Source organism: Bidens hawaiensis, unplaced genomic scaffold (genome assembly GCF_021521415.1).
Source record: "Bidens hawaiensis isolate Kalapana, Puna unplaced genomic scaffold, B.hawaiensis_p1.1 tig00013983_1, whole genome shotgun sequence".
Lineage (NCBI taxonomy): Eukaryota > Viridiplantae > Streptophyta > Magnoliopsida > Asterales > Asteraceae > Bidens > Bidens hawaiensis.
Window position 1 is genome coordinate 537,755 of NW_027492197.1, and position 18,070 is coordinate 555,824.

Here is an 18,070-nt window from a genome sequence, read left to right on the forward strand (position 1 = left end):
GCTCGATAAATCCTTGAATGTCTAAGGAAATTGATAAACCTAGCAAATGTTGCATGATCAAGAAAATTTAATCCAAGAAATGCAACTTGATTGTGCTCTAGACCTGCTACCCAACGAGCAGCAACAACCTCTTCTTGTTCTTATGCGGGTTCTGGTGCAGGCTATTGTTGCTAGATAACTTGTGCTTATTGAACCTCTTGCTGTTCAGGTTGGCCCTCCGGCATATTAATCTGCTCTTGATCAGCCATAACTGTAAAAACGAGAAGATTAGACTTGAAATTCAAAGAGAAATGACCAAATTGCCCTTTCATTCCGCACCAAATCATGTTAGCGAATGAGAAATGTCCATTCGCTTCATCTTTCAGCGAATGGGTGTCCATTCGATAAAGAATCATTAGCGAAAAGGTCATTCGCTAACCAAGACACATAATTTGATCTATTCGCTAAATATTATAGCAAATGATGTCTATTTGCTATGGAGTCCAACGCTTAATATTAAGCGAATTACAAGATGGGGAATGAACTAGTGAAAGGACTAGCGAAAGGACCACAATTTGGCAAATGAAACAAGCTTGGCGAATGAGTTTGAGTCTGGCGAATAAACTCAGATGAACACCAAAAGTCAAACCTAGATTCAAAAATCAATTAACATGTTCAGTGCATCAGATGGTCCAACATCCTCTTCAACATCAATATTCTCCCCCTGTTTTGGTGCATCTGAGGTCTTCTCAACCTCATACTGCCCCTCAAGAGTTTGAATTTTCAATAATGCCTCCTTCAGTGCAGCTTCCAGAGCCGAGTTCTTTGCAGCCAAAATGGCCTTCTTTTCCCTTAGCATAATGTTCTCAAACTCCAGTTGAGCATTTTCACAGATAGTGTCATAGAGGTTTGGACTGGATATAGGAGTTTCAACAGATGGTTTTGGAGCTGGTTCAGAAAATGGTTCGGATTCTGAAGTTTCAGGAGATGGGATCTTGTAAGGTTCAGGAATTTGGGTAGGGAGAGTAGGTTGTTCATGAGGAGTGGAGTCTTTCAGTGGTGAAGTAGGAACAGGAATAGGATTATCATTAGTAACAGGTTCGGTAGGGAATGGTGGACAGACAACATTGTCATCACTGTTAATCACAGGTTCCAGAAACACATCTTCATTCATCGGCTCAGTTATCTCCTCCTTTCCATCTACCGTTGCAATAACCTCCTCATCTGCAGGTTGTTCAATTAAAGGCACATCAGCACAACTAACCAACATGTCAGTATCACCGTCATCACCATCATCATTATCATTATCATCACCATCATCGTCTTCCTCATCACTGTTGCCAGGGGTCCTTGGTACATCAATAGCACCCAGTGCAGGTACGAGTAACCATAGGAGTACATCCCAGTCATCATTCTCAATGAACTTACTCTGAGCATCTTTCATACGTTTGCATAAATTTGGGTCTTGCAACCTCAAAATCTGCCCTTTCCTTTGAATGTCTGGTAAGGATCTGTTTATTAAAATCTGCAGAAAACGTGGATACATTATGAATCTTTGATGAATTGGCCTCTCTGCATTTGAAATCAACCCTTGAAAGATGAGTCTTGAAATGTTGAAGGGTTGCTGGTAAAGAATGGCGACAGTGAGAGACCCAAGCTCTCGACTTAGCAAAGTCCAAGTCCCTCTACGAGGAGATAAGGACTGGATTACGTGATGAATCAGGAACCTGTAGATTAAAGGAAAACTTCCCTTTTGAAACTGTCCCTCCTTAACTCCTCCCTGATAGCCCATAGTCTCTTGAAAGACTCTTAGTAACCTTGGGACTGAGTAGGACGGCTGATCCTCAAAATTGTCATTAAGGTCCAGTGCAGCTCTGATTGAGGCTTCTGTTATCTCAATGTCATGATTTAGAATCGACGCCTCAATTCTTTCCCCATTGACGTCATTGACATATGTTGCAGACCCCCAAAAATCCGTAATATAATTTCTGTATATTATGGGGTCGTTAGTTAAAGCCACCCTCAGATTGGAGTTACTCAAAAAATTTATCATTGGCTCCAACTCTCTGTTGTCATCATCTATCTCCAACCGAGCATACATATTATACCGCTTTTTGAATTTGAACGCCATCAGTTCTGCAAAAACAAGAAGAGTCGTCAGTACACAAAGTTGCAGAACTAATATATGAGGATAGAAAAATGATTAACGGCGTCTTCAATTAACCTGTTCCGTAGTAATATGCGTACCTGCAAGAACAAGTAAACAGTTAGTCAATTTGTTCAATTGGAAACCCTAATTTCAAAATCAGTGCGACGATTATCGAACAACGATGTCTTACCGAAGTCGAAACAGAGCTAATGGCTATTATCAAAGTGAAATTAAGGAATAATAGACCAGCGAGCAAGAGGGAGATAGCATGAGCAAGAGGGTTTTCATTTTGGTTTAATTAGAGAAAGATGTGTGAAAAACTTTCTAAGTCCCCTTTTTATACCTAACGATTGGGTGGTACAGTACCTTGGTTTGTCGTCTAGCACACGACGGTTGTCATTTAATTTCAAATTCACATGTACCTCCCTTGCTCGAGTATACAGCCAAAAGAAAAACTGCCCCCCCTTGTACACAAGGACATGGTACAATGCTTGCTCGAGTATACTTGGAAATATATCATGTAAATTCCCTATGCTCGAGACATGGTACAATGCTTGCTCGAGTATACTTAGAAATATATCATGTAAATTCCCTATGCTCGTGATGCATTCCTGTGACATCTATAGCCCAAAATGCTCGAAGTACAGTGTGCTCGAAAGCCTTAAAGCAAACTAAATCTTCCCTAATCCCGTCTCGAGCACAGAAATCTGGTACCTTAGTGTGCTCGAAACTCTAAATCATCTAACTCTCACTAAGACACCTAGCACAGACCTTGCTCGAAAAACTTAGATGTTTCCTATCATTCAGTTTTCATGCTCGTAGACCTGAAATCATACTCATGCAATCATGCTCGAAGATACTTAGTAAAATAACAAAGTATATCTTCGTGCTCGTAGATCAAAGATAACAAAACACATCAAAAGCAAGCTCGAAGTACAGTCTAATTCCTAGATCATACTCGAAAATATTTAGAACAAACACAGATAACATTGGTTAAGTCAATATCATTTGCCTAGAAGTTAAGACAAAGATCACACTCAAACTTTGCAATAATTAAGATTACAAGTTAATGAAATCATTCCGTTTTGCTCAAGCTTGGGTTTGAGGTGAACAAGAGATCAAAATCCATTTTAAAAAGTTATGTCAATTCATTGGAAAGATCTCAACATGGGATTAGATTGTCCAATAACTGTCACACCACTTCATTTTCAGCGGTATTATGACTTAAGTCAAGCTGACACTAGGTGTAGGTTCTTAGCATGATTCTTATGACTTTTTGTGATATTCTTAAGGTTCAATTAGTTGCTTGAGTTAGAATGGTCACATTTTAGACTTTAGTTGTTCCTTATCTCTTCTCAAAGCTTATTTAGTTTTCTCTGAATCACCCCGAATTGACTTCAACCCCCTGATGTGTTGGTCAAAAATTTTTATTTGTCCGAGAAGTTTATTTAATAATAAGATACATAGATATCAGACCATAAGGTTGAATGTTGAACTTACAAGCCATTCGGACTTACATGCCTTTCATTCAGAGTGTTTAGGACTTATTTGTATGCCCCACTCTTGTAGTTCTTTTAGTGCCCCTTAAGGTCATGATACATTTATTTATCATAATGATTTTGAAGCATATGTCATTTTTTGTTTTCACTCTTTTGCATTTGCTTCAGTATATATATATATAGCTATTTAGTAGCTGCTCATAATTTGAGGACTTGTTTTTGGCAGACTAAAACATCAACAGGCTCGTGTATGATTGGATAATTGCCTTTCTGCCTATCATTATGAGAGATGTGCAAGGAAGCATACCTTAGTTTTCAAATGAATCACCACATCAAACTTAGCATGATTATAGTATTTGTATCACATAGATCACTGCACTCATGAGAAGAAGCTACACAAATTTTCAGTTTACTGAACAGAAATCTTTTAAGCCTATAATCCATGAGTTAAGAGATTAGACAATATACTATCATTTCCCAAATTAGTTGGATTCAATCTCCACTTGAAAAACAATTTTCACTCCTGATTAGGAACTTGGATAATGTTATCATCTCTCCTGTATGATCACCAAAACAGTGTTGCTTATCATAAGACTTTTACCATTTAAAAACCATTTCTTTTGACAGGTCATTAGTTAAGCTTAGATTCTGAAAACAGTGTAGTCTTTTAAGCACATTTGACAAGCAGACACTTCACTAGTGTCACACACATAATACTCACATAGCGCATTTCATTCAGCAAAGCACACAATACAATCGAGCATACTTAGGAATCCATCGAGCATACTCGGAAGTCTATCGAGCAACCTTAAGATGTAGCATTACAGAGTTTGTGCTCGAAAGACTTGAACATTGTGCTCGAGCAATAGAGTTGTGCTAGGAATGCTTAGAAAGTTTTCCATAGCACATGTCCATGCTCGAACATCAAAAACATATCATTTGTGCTCGAAATACTTGAGAGTCCTCAAGTGAGATTTGTTTGTGCTTGAAGAACAGCAAACACACCATAAAGTACGGAACCATGCTCGGAATACTTGAAAAGTTTTCCAAAGCAAGTCTATGCTCGAGCAATTGAGCAATGACATCTGTGCTTGAATGACTTAGAAGAGTCTTTCAGAACCCTATGCTTGTGCTCGAAGAGCAATAAGCATATTATCAAGCACAGATTCATGCTCGAAGTACTTAGAATCATAAAAATTCATCATGCAAGCACATATCAAAGTACTAATAGCTGTAATTATCAGAGTTAACAGAAATTCCACACAAGAATAGTCACAAACATGATTAATGCAAGAAGAATAGTCAGTTTAGCACATCAGTCAATCATGCAAACATTCACAGTGAGAAACATAGATCATCAGTAAGCACCTCACTTAAGCACACATCCTAAATTAAACCTCATCAACATTTATCATTCCCAGGCATTTTAACAGAAAGTGAAACCTGGTCTTATCTAAAGGTTTGGTGAACAAATCAGCCAAATTATCAGATGTGTCTACCCTTTTCATTTCTATAAGCCCTTTTTCCTGACAATCCCTAATGAAATGATGTCTAATTTCAATGTGCTTAGTCTTAGAATGTTGGACTGGATTCTTAACTATAAACATAGCAGCAGTGTTATCAATTAAAATAGGTGTGAGTAAGAAATTCAGACCATAATCCAACAGTTGGTTTTGAATCCACAGAACCTGTGCACAGCAGGCAGATGCAGCAATGTACTCCGCTTCAGCAGTAGAGATTGACACTATGGTTTGTTTCTTGCATTGCCATGACACGAGTCTGTTTCTAAGAAACTGACATTCTCCTGAAGTTGATTTTCAACTCATGTTGCAACCATCATAGTCACTGTCAGTGTAAGCCACCAAATCAAAGGAAGAGTTCTTTGGATACCAAATTCCCAAGTCTGGTTTTCCTTTCAAGTATCTGAATATTCTTTTCACTGCTAGCATATGTGACACCTTGGGGTTTACTTGAAACCTTGCACAGACACACACAGCAAACATAATATCTGGCCTAGATGCTGTGAGATACATCAATGATCATATCTTGGCCCTATATTCATGCTGGTCTACTGGCTCCCCCTTTTCATCAGGTACCATTTTCTCATGTGTGTCCATTGGTGTTGACACTGTCTTGAAGTCTTGGCACCTGAATTTGGTGAGAATCTCTTGAACATATTTTGATTGATTGATGAAAATTCCATCTTCCTTCTGTTGCACTTGCAGTCCAAGGAAGAAATTCATTTCTCCTATTGAGCTCATTTGGTATTTGGACTTCATTACTTGCTTAAATTCCTTGCACATTTGTTCATTTGTTAGCCAAAAATGATGTCATCCACATACACTTGCAGCAGTAGCAAATCTTTTCCTTTTCTTTTGTAAACACAAAGTCTTGTCAATGGCCCCTCTGCAGAAACCATGTTCTAACAGATGGTTAGACAGCTCATCATACCAGGCTCTTGGTGCCTGATGTAGTCCATAAAGTGCCTTGCTGAGCTTGTAGACTTTGTTTGGATGAATTGGATCTTCAAATCCAGGAGGTTGAGTGACATAAACTTCTTCATCTATCTTTCCATTCAGAAATGCAGATTTTCCATCAAGCTGATAGACTTTAATGTTCATTGATGCTGCATATGCTAGAAAAATCCTGATAGCCTCTAGTCTTGCAACAGGAGCAAATACCTCTTCAAAATCTACTCCTTCTTCTTGTAGACACCCTAGAGCCACCAATCTAGCTTTGTTCTTAATCACTATCCCCTTTTCATCCTTCTTGTTTCTAAAGACCCATTTTGTACCAATTGCATACTTGCCTCTGGGCTTGTCCACTAAGTCCCACACATGTAAGTCTCTGAACTGAGCTAACTCCTCCTGCATAGCTTCCACCCAGCTGTTGTCCTTTAAAGCTTGATTGATATTCTTTGGTTCAATTTGGGATAGAAAACAGGCATATAGGCAGATATTTGCTCTTTCAGATGCACTTCTGGTAACTCTTTCATGTAGATCTCCAATTATGTTCTCTGCAGGGTGATTTCTTTCTACAGAGGTAGTTTGAACAACTGGTGGTACAAACACTTCTTCTTCTAGATTTGTCATATTCATCTCAGCAGATTCATCATCAAATCTGTCTTGATTTTCAGTAGAGTTTTGAACATCATTGAGTTTTGATGTAGATGCCTCATTTCCTCCTAGCTGCAATGAGTCAAACACGGTCTGCAGCTGAGATATTTCTTCAGTCTGAGAGGGTTGTTGACTTTGGATGGGCTCACTTTCAATAACACTTGGACCTTCATTTGAGATTTCAACTGCAGCCTCTTGTCCAACTCTCTCTACTTCATCTTCTTCTTGGATGTTTCTACAAAGTCAAAACCATTTGCTTCAGGAGCAACTGAGGTCCATAGTTTGTTCAGATCAACTTGTTTTGCTTTTTCTTTTTCTTCAAAGCTGGTTCTGTACATACTATCATCCATGTCTTCACTATAGATTTTAAATGATTTGACCATTTTCTCAAGATAAAATAGCCATTTTGGACCCTTAGTATTGTTAAACTGGTTTTCATTGAAGATTATGTCAGATGATTCAATGACCACCATGTGCTCTTTCACATACACTCTATAAGCTTTTGAATGAGATGAATAGCCCACAAAGAAACATTCCAGTGATTTGGACTGGAATTTGTTCAAGTAGTCCTTTATGTTCAAGAGTGAGCATTTACATCCAAAAGGCTTCAAGAACTTCACATAAGGCTTTCTTTGGTAGAGAATTTCATATGGAGTCTTGTTTTGAGCCTTGTTAAATAGAACCCTGTTCTGCACATAACATGCAGTATTTATTGCTTCTGCCCAGAAGGTAACAGGAAGGTTGGCATCAGCAATCATGGTTCTTGCAGCTTCAATTAAAGTTCTATTTCTCCTTTCTGCGACACCATTTTGTTCAGGGGTTCTAGGAGCACTGTACTGCTGGAAAATACCCTTAGAAGTGCAGAATTCACTCATAGTGTCATTCTTGAATTCTGTCCCATTGTCACTTCTAATTACCTTCACTTTCCTGTCAAGTTGATTTTCCATCTTGAGTACATAGAATTTGATCAGGTTTGGGGTTTCATCCTTGTTGCTCATGAAATATACCCAAGTGAATCTTGAAAAATCATCAGTTATCACTAGGCAGTATCTCTTCTTTCCAACACTTGGAACACTCACTGGACCAAACAAGTCCATGAAGTAATTCCATGACCTCATCTATTGTGTTTATCAGTTTGCTCTTTTGTGAGGATTTGTGTTGTTTTCCTTTTAGGCAAGATGTGCATTTTTCTTCTAGCTTGAACTCTCTTGTGGGAAGGCCAACAACATGTTCACCTTTCACTAGTTTGTTCATGTTCTTCAAATTTACATGACACATCTTCCTATGCCATAGCACTGTTTCATTCTCAGTTGCCTTTGATACAAAGCATGAACCACCTCTTGAAGTTGCAGTATTCATTCTCAGTTCATAGAGGTTGCCATTTCTTGGAGCCATCATCATAGTCATTTCGGTTGGAATCACAAACTCTGGCTTCAAAATCAGGCAATGTTCATCATTGAGGGCAACCTTGTATCCCTTGTAACATACTTGAGAAATGCTCAGCAAATTGTACTGTAGTCCTTCAACATGTAGAACATTCTCAAAGGATACTTTGCCATTTGTGAGTGTTCCCTTTCCAACAATTTTTCCTCCATTTTCATCACTCCCAAATGCAACTGGTCCCTCATATTTCTTCACATAATTAATCAATGCAGTCTTGTCACATGTCATGTGCCTTGAACATCCACTGTCCATATACCATAGATCATTGCTACTCATGGACTGTTCCTGCACACACAAAAGGAATCAGTTTGATTCTGAGTTACAAACTCCATCAGTTTGTAATTCAGAGATAGTGGAGGATGCATCAGAAGGTGGGATTGGAACAGGTGGTGGATCTTCATACACAAATTCACAATCCTCATTAATGTCGGACTCTGATCCAGAGTACACAGCAGACACTTTAATGCTGCTATCAACTTCCTCAATCACCTTTTCCTTCCCTTCTTCTACTTCCTTCTTTGTCTTCCACTTGAATCCTCTTGGTTCAAATCCTTGTTTTAACAGAAACTTCTCATCACTATTCAGAACACCTGGTCTTCTCTTAGCTTTCTCTTTATTTGATGACCTTCTGTTCTTTTCTGTTGTTGTCAGGATTTGATCATTTTCTTTGATCTTCAAAAGTGTTTTGAGCCTTTGTTCCAACATAGGCTGATGATTCTTATCTTCAGATGGGTTTTTATTTCCATTCAAGTATCTCTCATACATTTCTTTGTAGCTTTTCATGTCATAGCCACTAACCACATCTGGAATTTCAAAAATATCCTCAAGAATCCAGCAAGAGTCAGTGTGATGCCCATAAGCATCACATTTCTTGCATAATACTTTAGCAAAGCTTCCCAAATCTTCAAGAAGTTTCTTGTCCTTGATCTTGTCACTTGGTTTAGGGAAGTCAAATCCTAAAAATGTTTTTGGATTTAAAGTGCTTGAAAAATCCATCTTAATTGGCTTGCTGAGATCAATTGCTTGTGGATATTTTTCTTTGACAAAAACAATTTTCTTCAGCTTGGATGGCATTGTTGAAGAACTTCCCTCTTGTTCTTTTGGATATATTTTCTTCTTGGAGCATTATCCACATCACCAACATCAAATAATTCATGATTAGAAAAGACTGGGTAGATTGGTGGATGACTCTGATTATAAGAAGATTTAATTGGTTGTTCTGTTTTCTTTTTGATGACTGGCTGTGGTTCTGTTCTCTTCTTGATGACTGGCTGTGGTCTAGCACATATATCAAATGGAACATGCTCTCTTCTCATTCTCTCATGGTGCTTTCGTACCTTTGATGTCATAGGAGGCAGAAGAGGAATTTTGTCACTTTTCTTCTTATTTGTTCTTTTCTTCTTCTTCTCCTTTGATGACTTAGAGCTTCCACAGCTACAGTTGCTTTCTTCACTGGAGTATTCACTCCACTTATTTTTCTCTCCTTGAGGCTGTTCATCAATCACAGTTTCTGACTTATCAGTCTGTTTCATCACAAATTCTCCATCCTGATCTTCAATCACATCATCATACTGCTTGATAAATTCAGGCTTATCATCAAACACATTTTTGAACTGTTTGAGATACTTACTTCTGCTCTCTTTATCAACTTTCAAAGGGTAACTGTCACAGAAAGGTGGTGGTACCTTCTTGTACTTCTCTTCCTCTGTCATTTTGTCAACATGACCAATAATGTTTCCTGTAGAGACAAGGTTTTTCAAAAACTCCATTGCAATCAACAACTCTGCATTCTTGAGTTTTTCTTCAACAAACATCTTCTTTAGTCCTTCTATCTCAATTCTCATTCTGGATTTAGCTTGATATGATACCATGCAATCATCCTCCAATCCCTTGATTTGACTTTCATATGTAGCCTCACTAGCCTCATACACATTCAGGAATACATCCTTTCTTCCACATTCAGTTTTCCATTTTCCAACCTCCTGATTTAATTCATCAATTGTAGCAAGAAGATCAGAAACAAAAGTATCATAATGTACCTGAGTGTTGGAAGATTCAGCCTTATCATGAATTTTGGCCATGAATGCAACATTTGCTTTCTCCATCTCTGCAGCATGATTACTCCAGTCAAACTCTCCATCCTGAGCCACCCTTGTAACAGCTACATTCCCTTGATCCCTTTGCTGGTTCGCACCATTTTGAGATGGTCTGTTTTGATTTGTGTGAACCTGCATCTGATTATTTCTCTGAGGTTTAAAGGTTTGTTGTTGGTTTCTGTTTTGGTTGATATGGGTTCTGGTTGGGGATTTGAGTTCTTTGTTGCTGGAAGTTCTGATTCTGGTTTTGATAAAATTGGTTCTGATTCACTTGATTGCCAACTTGCTTCGGCATGTTACACTCTCTAGCAAAATGTCCTGGTTGTTGAGAGTTATAACAGATAGCTTTTGATTTGTCAAAGCCGATTCTTTCATTTAGGCCATTAAAGCTTGTTCTTCTAGTTATGTTATACAACCTTTTGCTTCTCACGGCTAACATAGATGCCTGCCACTTTATGTCCATGTCTTCTAAGTCATCAGCATCAATTTGCTCAAGATCTTCCTGCACAATACTTGTGTTGATCAGGTTCTTGGCGACAAAGGCATTATATGATTCAATAAACATAGAGAACAATGCTTGATAATCTGTTCCATGGACATTGTTGTTGTGTAGGAAAGCAGATTGTCCATCAGCAGTAGATGGAGCCTCATCCTCAATCAATTGGACGTTAAATCTTGACTGTCCACTGCAGGTTGAGCCTGTTTCTGAAGGTTCTTCAATGATTGGTTGATGAGATTTGACAGAAGGATTTCCCATTGGTGCTACTAGAGCATTTTTCATTTGAAAACTGGGTTTATCCTCCTTAATCATGTGATTCTCAATCATTTCATGCTCAGCAACCTTAAGAAAGGCAATCACACCATCCAATTTGAAGCTAGGAAAGCTTGCCTTTTCCTTTATAAACTTGCTTGCAGTGTACCATTCTCCAGATAGAGATGACAAAAGCTTCTTGTTAAGCTCAAAATCGGAAATCTGCAAATTAGTGGTCCTAATCTCATTCACAATGGTCATAAACCTTTGTAACACTGACTTCAACCTTTCTCTTTCTTTAAACTTAAATTTGTCCAACTGCTGCTTCAGTTGGTCTTTCTTAATATCTCTCAATTCAGTGTTTCCTTCAAACATTTCAATCACTGCATCATACATATCCTTTGCGGTTTTATGATGATTTACAGTGGTTAAAATTTCCCATGAAAGCCCCAACTTCAGCATTGACAATGCTTTATCATCCCTCTTTTTCATTCTCAAATAGACCGCAGCGTTGTTGTTTGGAGCTGCTGAAGGAACATAGTTCCCTTCAGTGGTAGCCATCCAAAGTTCCGGGTCGTTATAGTTCACTGCAGCTTCAAATAACACTTTCCACTTTATGAAGTTCTCTTGTCCAAGCAGCCTTGGAATCTTGTTGGTTGATACTTCCTAGTTTTCCATTTCACCAAATCTGAGTTTTTTTTTATAGTAGCACAGTGAATCTTCAAGTTTCTTCACAAACCCTCAGTCCCGTGGTCTTCAGTGAGCTTACTCAAGCTCTGATACCACTTGTCAGGACCGTCAATCGGGTGAAACCTTAGCAAAGGTTTGACAAGAACACACCGACTCGAATACTCAAAAGACCGATTGAATATCCCGGTGGAATCAGGATATCCAATGATTGAGAATGAAGGATTGTGAACAGATATCAAACACAAAACAGTAATTGATAATCAGTAAAGGCTTATTCAAAGACAAAGATTCACTATATTTAATGATACATCAAAGGAACAGTGAATGAAATGTCTAGGGTTTTGTGTGACGGCGGCGGCTCTTGTACGATGAACAAAATGGAATGTTTTTCGTAATCAGTGTGTGCCAGCCTATTCCGTCTTGAAATCCGTACCTCGAAATCCGTACCCTAAAGGTACCCTAGGATGTCTATTTATAGACCCTGACATTCTTTCTAGAAGTCCTAGTCATTACATAATGAAAGATAAACCAAATACAAGTGTTACAGTCCTCGAGCAAGGTACATACCTTGCTCGAGCAAACTTCCTATACTAGGTGCGCCCCCGGTGAATGTCCTCGAGCAAACTTTACTTGGAATATATTTTCTTTCGAAGAATACATATTCCCTTTGAGTAAGCTTCATTCCTCTTGACTTGTCCATGCTTTGCTCGAACTAGTCCATCGAGCAAGCTCATTCTTCTTGATGTCTTCAGCTTTTCTTATTCAGCAATCTTTAGCATGCTCAGATGTAAATCTTGCTCGGTAACTGAACTGTGTTCGAAGTCTTTGCTTTGATTCACGTGACATCCTCTTATTGCATCCATGGTCGTCCCCATGTGCTCGATCATCCTGTGCTCGTAAAACTTGGCTAGAACTTGTATGATCAAGCTGTTTGCTCGATTGGCAATCCATGCTCGATAGAAGAATACTCTTGCTCGTTGAAGTGTAGCTTGCTCGAAGCCTTTAACACTTAGAAGAATCAACCATTTAAGGTTCAGAACCTTGCTCGAAGTATTAAACACCATGCTCAATCGTCTGGGCTTGCTTGAATTCCATACTTAGCCGTTTCTGAGGAGGTTGAGAAGATTCCAATCTTCCTTGTAGAAAATCCAACCCAACAATCACTTGTCAATTATGAACAGAAATATGAAGGACCAGTTGCCTTTGGATGTGATGAAAATGGAGGAAAGATAGTAGGAAGAGGCACACTTACCAATGGCAAAGTGTCTTTTGAGAATGTGTTGCATGTGGAGGGATTACAATACAACTTGTTAAGTATATCCCAGGTCTGTGATAAAGGATATAGAGTTGGATTTGATGATGCACATTGATTCATCTTGAAACCTGAGTTTGTGATACCTCCAGACATGATCATGATGATGGCACCCAGAAAATGGAAATTTATATGAGCCGATAATGAAGAATGACGTGTCAAGGGGTGGATCATGCTTTGTGTCTAAGGCAACTGAGAATAAAACAAGGTTGTGGCATAGGAAGATGTGTCATGTTAATCTAAAGAACATGAACAAGTTGGTAAAAGGAGAGCATGTTATTGGTCTTCCCACCAAGGAATCCAAGCTAGATGACATATGTCCCCCCCGAATCAAAGGAAAACAGCATAAATCATCACACAAGACTAAACTGGTGAATACTATTGAAGAGGTGCTAGAATTACTTCATATGGATCTTTTTTGGTCCTGCTAGTGTGCCTGGCATCGGGAAGAAAGGGTTTTGTCTTGGGTGTCTTGGGTGTTTTCCCAACTGGTGAATACTATTGAAGAGGTGCAGGAATTACAAATGATTACTCAAGGTTTACATGGGTGTTTTTCCTAGATACCAAAGATGGGACGGCATAATTGATCAAAGGATATGCGACAAGAATGGAAAATCAGCTGGAAAAAAGTGTCAAAATGATCAGGAGTGACTATGGAACAGAATTCAAGAATGGGGTAATGGATGAGTTTTGCACTTTAAAAGGAATATTTCAGCAGTTTAGTGCCCAAGAACACCTGAACAGAATGGAGTGACTGAGAGAAGGAATAGAACATTAATTGAAGGTGCAAGGACAATGATTGCTTATGCTTATTTGCCTGTTACCTTTAGGGTAGAAGCAATGAATACAAGTTCAGAATAGGGTGTTGCTCAACTAGACTCAAAACAACCCATATGAAATCTTGTTCAAAAGAAAGCCATATGTGAAGTTTTTGAAGCCATTTGGATGCAAGTTTTCACTTCTGAATACCAAAGACTATTTGAACAAATTCCAATCCAAGTCATTGGAATGCTTCTTTGTTGGTTATTCTTCATAGTCAAAAGCTTACAGAGTGTATGTGAAAGAACACATGTGTGTTATTGAATCTTCTAACATTGTGTTCAATGAAAATCATTTTAATAATGTGGATGGTCCAAGTTGGCTATTTTATTTGGAGAAGTTGATTAAGTCGTTCAAAATATATACCAAAGATTTTGATGAAGGATCTTTTAAGACCAGTGTCCCTGAACCAGTGAAAGAACAAATGATTGATTTGGATAAACTTTGGTCCAAAGTTGCTGGTGATGATGGAGAATTTGACTTTCCTAAGAAGAAGATGACTGAATTGGATCAAGATGAAGCTGCTGGGAATGAGAATCAAAATGAGGGTCTAAATATGTCAAATGAAGCTGAAATTCCAATGGAAACAAGTGAGACATTACAAGGTAATGCTTAGGCAGCAACAACTGAAGATAATACAACTTAAGACATGTTTCAATCACTGTTTGATACATTGCAGATTGGAAGTGATGAAGCTTCAACATCAAATCAGGCCAACAATTTGGAACCTACTTTTAATGATGATATTGATCAAGTTGAAGAGCCTGAAGTTAATGTTTCAAATCTAGACTCAGAGATTGTTACAGATCAAATTGTTCAAGCAACTATCACTCAAAGAAATCATCCTATAGAGAACATTATTGGTGACCTGCATGAAAGAGTGACAAGAAGTTCTTCAGAAAGGACAAACATCTATCTTTATGCATGCTTTCTATCCCAAATAGAGACAAAGAACATCAATCAAGCATTGAAGGACAACAGTTGGGTGGAGGCTATATAGGAAGAGTTAGCTCAGTTCTGAGATCTACATGTTTGGGATTTGGTTGACAAACCAAGAGGCAAGTATGCAATAGGTACCAAGTGGGTTTTCAGGAACAAAAAGGATGAGAGAGGTATAGTTGTGAAGAACAAGACAAGACTGGTAGTGCTAGGATGTTTGCAAGAGGAAGGAATAGACTTTGAAGAGGTGTTTGCACCTGTGGCAAGACTAGAAGCTATTAGGATATTTCTTTCATGTGCTGCTTCAATGAATATAAAAGTATATCAATTGGATGTGAAGTCTATATTTTTGAATGGGAAGATTGATGAAGAGGTCTATGTCACTCAACCTCCGAGATTTGAAGATTCAATTTATCCTAACAGAGTGTACAAGTTGAGCAAAGCATTGTATGGACTACATCAAGCTCCAAGCTTGGTATGATGAGCTTTCAAATCACTTGTTGGATAACGGTTTCTGCAGAGGTGCAATTGACAAGACTTTATTCTATAAGAGACAAGGGAAAGATCTGTTATTAGTTCAAGTGTATGTGGATGATATTATTTTTGGATCAACCAATGATCAGATGTGTAAGGACTTTGAAGGTGTGATGATGTCAAAGTACAACATGAGCTCCTTGAGTGAAATGAACTTCTTTCTTGGATTACAAGTTCAACAGAAAATAGAAGGAATATTCATCAATCTGTCCAAGTATGTTCAAGATGTTCTCACCAGGTTAAAATGCAATGACCTGAAGACATTGTCTACTCCGATGGACACTCATGAGAAGATGGTAGCTGATGAAAAGGGGGAGCCAGTGGATCAACATGAATACAGAGCTAAAATTGGATCTCAATGTACTTGACTATATCAAGGCCATATATCATGTTTGGTGTGTGTGTGTGTGTGTGTGCGCACGCTAGATTTCAGGAAAATCCAAAGGTTACTCCTATTCTTGCAGTGAAAAGAATTTCAGGTATCTCAAAGGGAAGTCTGATCCAGGAATCTGGTATCCAAAGAACATATCATTTGATCTATTGGCAGAGTGTGACTATGATGGATGCAACATGAGCAGGAAATCTACATCAGGTGGTTGTCAGTTTTTGGGAAATAGACTAGTGTCTTGGCAATGCAAAAAGCAAACTACAGTGTCCATTTTAACTGCTGAAGCTGAATACATTGCTGCATCTTCTTGCTGCGCACAGGTTCTATGGATTCAAAACCAACTGCTGGATATGGTCTGAACTTTCTTAACACTACTATTTTTATTAACAATACTGCTGCTATGTTTATTGTTATGAATCGTGTTCATCATTCTAAAACAAAACACATTGAAATCAGACATCATTTCATTAGAGATTGCAATGAAAAAGTTTTAATATAAATGAGAAGAGTTGAAACAACTGACAATTTGGCTGACTTGCTCACCAAACCACTGGATAAAACCTAATTCAACTTTCTATTAAAATCCTTAGGAATGATAAATGCAGATGAAGTTTGATCGATTATATGTGTTTAAGTGCTTAAATGATTAATTGCTAGGTGGTTAATCTGTTTCGAATGTGTGAATTAATGTGTGCTTGATTGACAATGCTTTTTGATTGCTTGTTTGCTGAATGTGATGTGCTTCTGATATGATTGCATGTTTGTATATGCATATCTGTTAAAGTATTGTTTTGAAATTTAAAAGAGGAATCAAATGCTTTGAAAAGAACTTTTCCAAAATTGATTCAATCTTATATGCTTAAGTGACAATCATTCACTCATAGTGAATGTAAATGTTTGAGAGAAACATTGAATGCGCTTGAACTGTTTGTGAGTCAAACTGATTCTCTTTCAAAAGACATGTTTGTTTAAAATCTGATACTAGAAGAAAAAAAATTCAACAGTTAAGTTTTCAAACAAATTAAAGATTTTGACAAAAGCAAACTATTTTTGGTGATATCAATAAGAGATATGATAAGATTATTCAGTTCAAAGCTTTATAGAAGCCTAAGGTAACAAATGGAAATTTTATAATATTAGGTTAATATAGTTTAGTTTAATTGCTTTAAATTAGTTTAGTTTTTTTATTTCTTTAATATATAATTTATTTCACCATTATCGGGTGCACGTGATCCTTTTCTGTTTAAGTTTTTCTTTGTAGTGATCTTCATGGAGTGCTACTATGAACCTAAATTTTGCCGGATATATGATAAGATGGGAAATGTTGTTGGTTGCAAAGACTCATCTGGTGTAATTATGGATTACATACCACATCCAGAGAGATATTAATGGAGTTCTTACGTGTCATCCATAGCATTGATCCACATATGCCGCTTTGGAATATTACGGATGAGTTCCAACTAGGCTTAAAAAGTCAAATACAATTTAGTGAGCTGGTGATCGAGTTTGAGGATGTCGGTTTGCAGAATCAGACAGAGGAGTGTCTTCCCTCTTAGGAGGATGAGTTTCGAGATGAATTTGTGTGACATCCCACATCGGTTGGGGAGGAGAACTAAGCCTTCTTTATAAGGAGGTGGATACCTTCCCCGTCATAACGCGTTTTGGGCGCTTAATAGTAGTGGATGAGAGGAGAACTCCACAGTTAAGCGTGCTCAGGTAGGAGTTGTATCAGGATGGGTGACCTCCTGGGAAGTCTCCACCTGGGCAACCAAAAGCAAATCCGTGAGGCGATGGTGGTACGTCCCGGCCAAAGCGGACAATATTATGATGCAGCGGTAGCTGGGCTGTTACAATTTGGAGAAGAGTTAGGGGGTTTTACCGATATGGATGAGAGAGATTTTAACCCCGAAAGAGATATTAAGGAGCTTGAAGTATTTTTATTGGGAGAGCCGGTTGAGAAGCTAATTGTCAAAGAGGAATGACATGAGATATCTGAAGGGTTGAAGAATAAAGAACTGTATCTCATTGTGAAACATCACCCGTGTATGTGCGGTAAAACTAGCAGGTTCTTAGAAATACTCGTTCGTGGATCGCCATGTAAATCAAGAGCCCAAATAAGGAGGATATCTGGACTTAGGAATCAAAGTGTGCCAAATTTATTATATCCTAGGAATTTAAATAATTGGTGGATCGAGCTAAATGCATATTTTTGTGTCCACGTGAGTTTGGAAATTAGTTTCATTCCAACTAATTGTAAAAGGAGAGTATTGAAGAGCACTGATGGGAAGAGGATAAAGGAGAAGCCTCCAGATTGAGGTTTCGAGAACGAGTCCGGCTGAAGACTCTTTTGTAAAC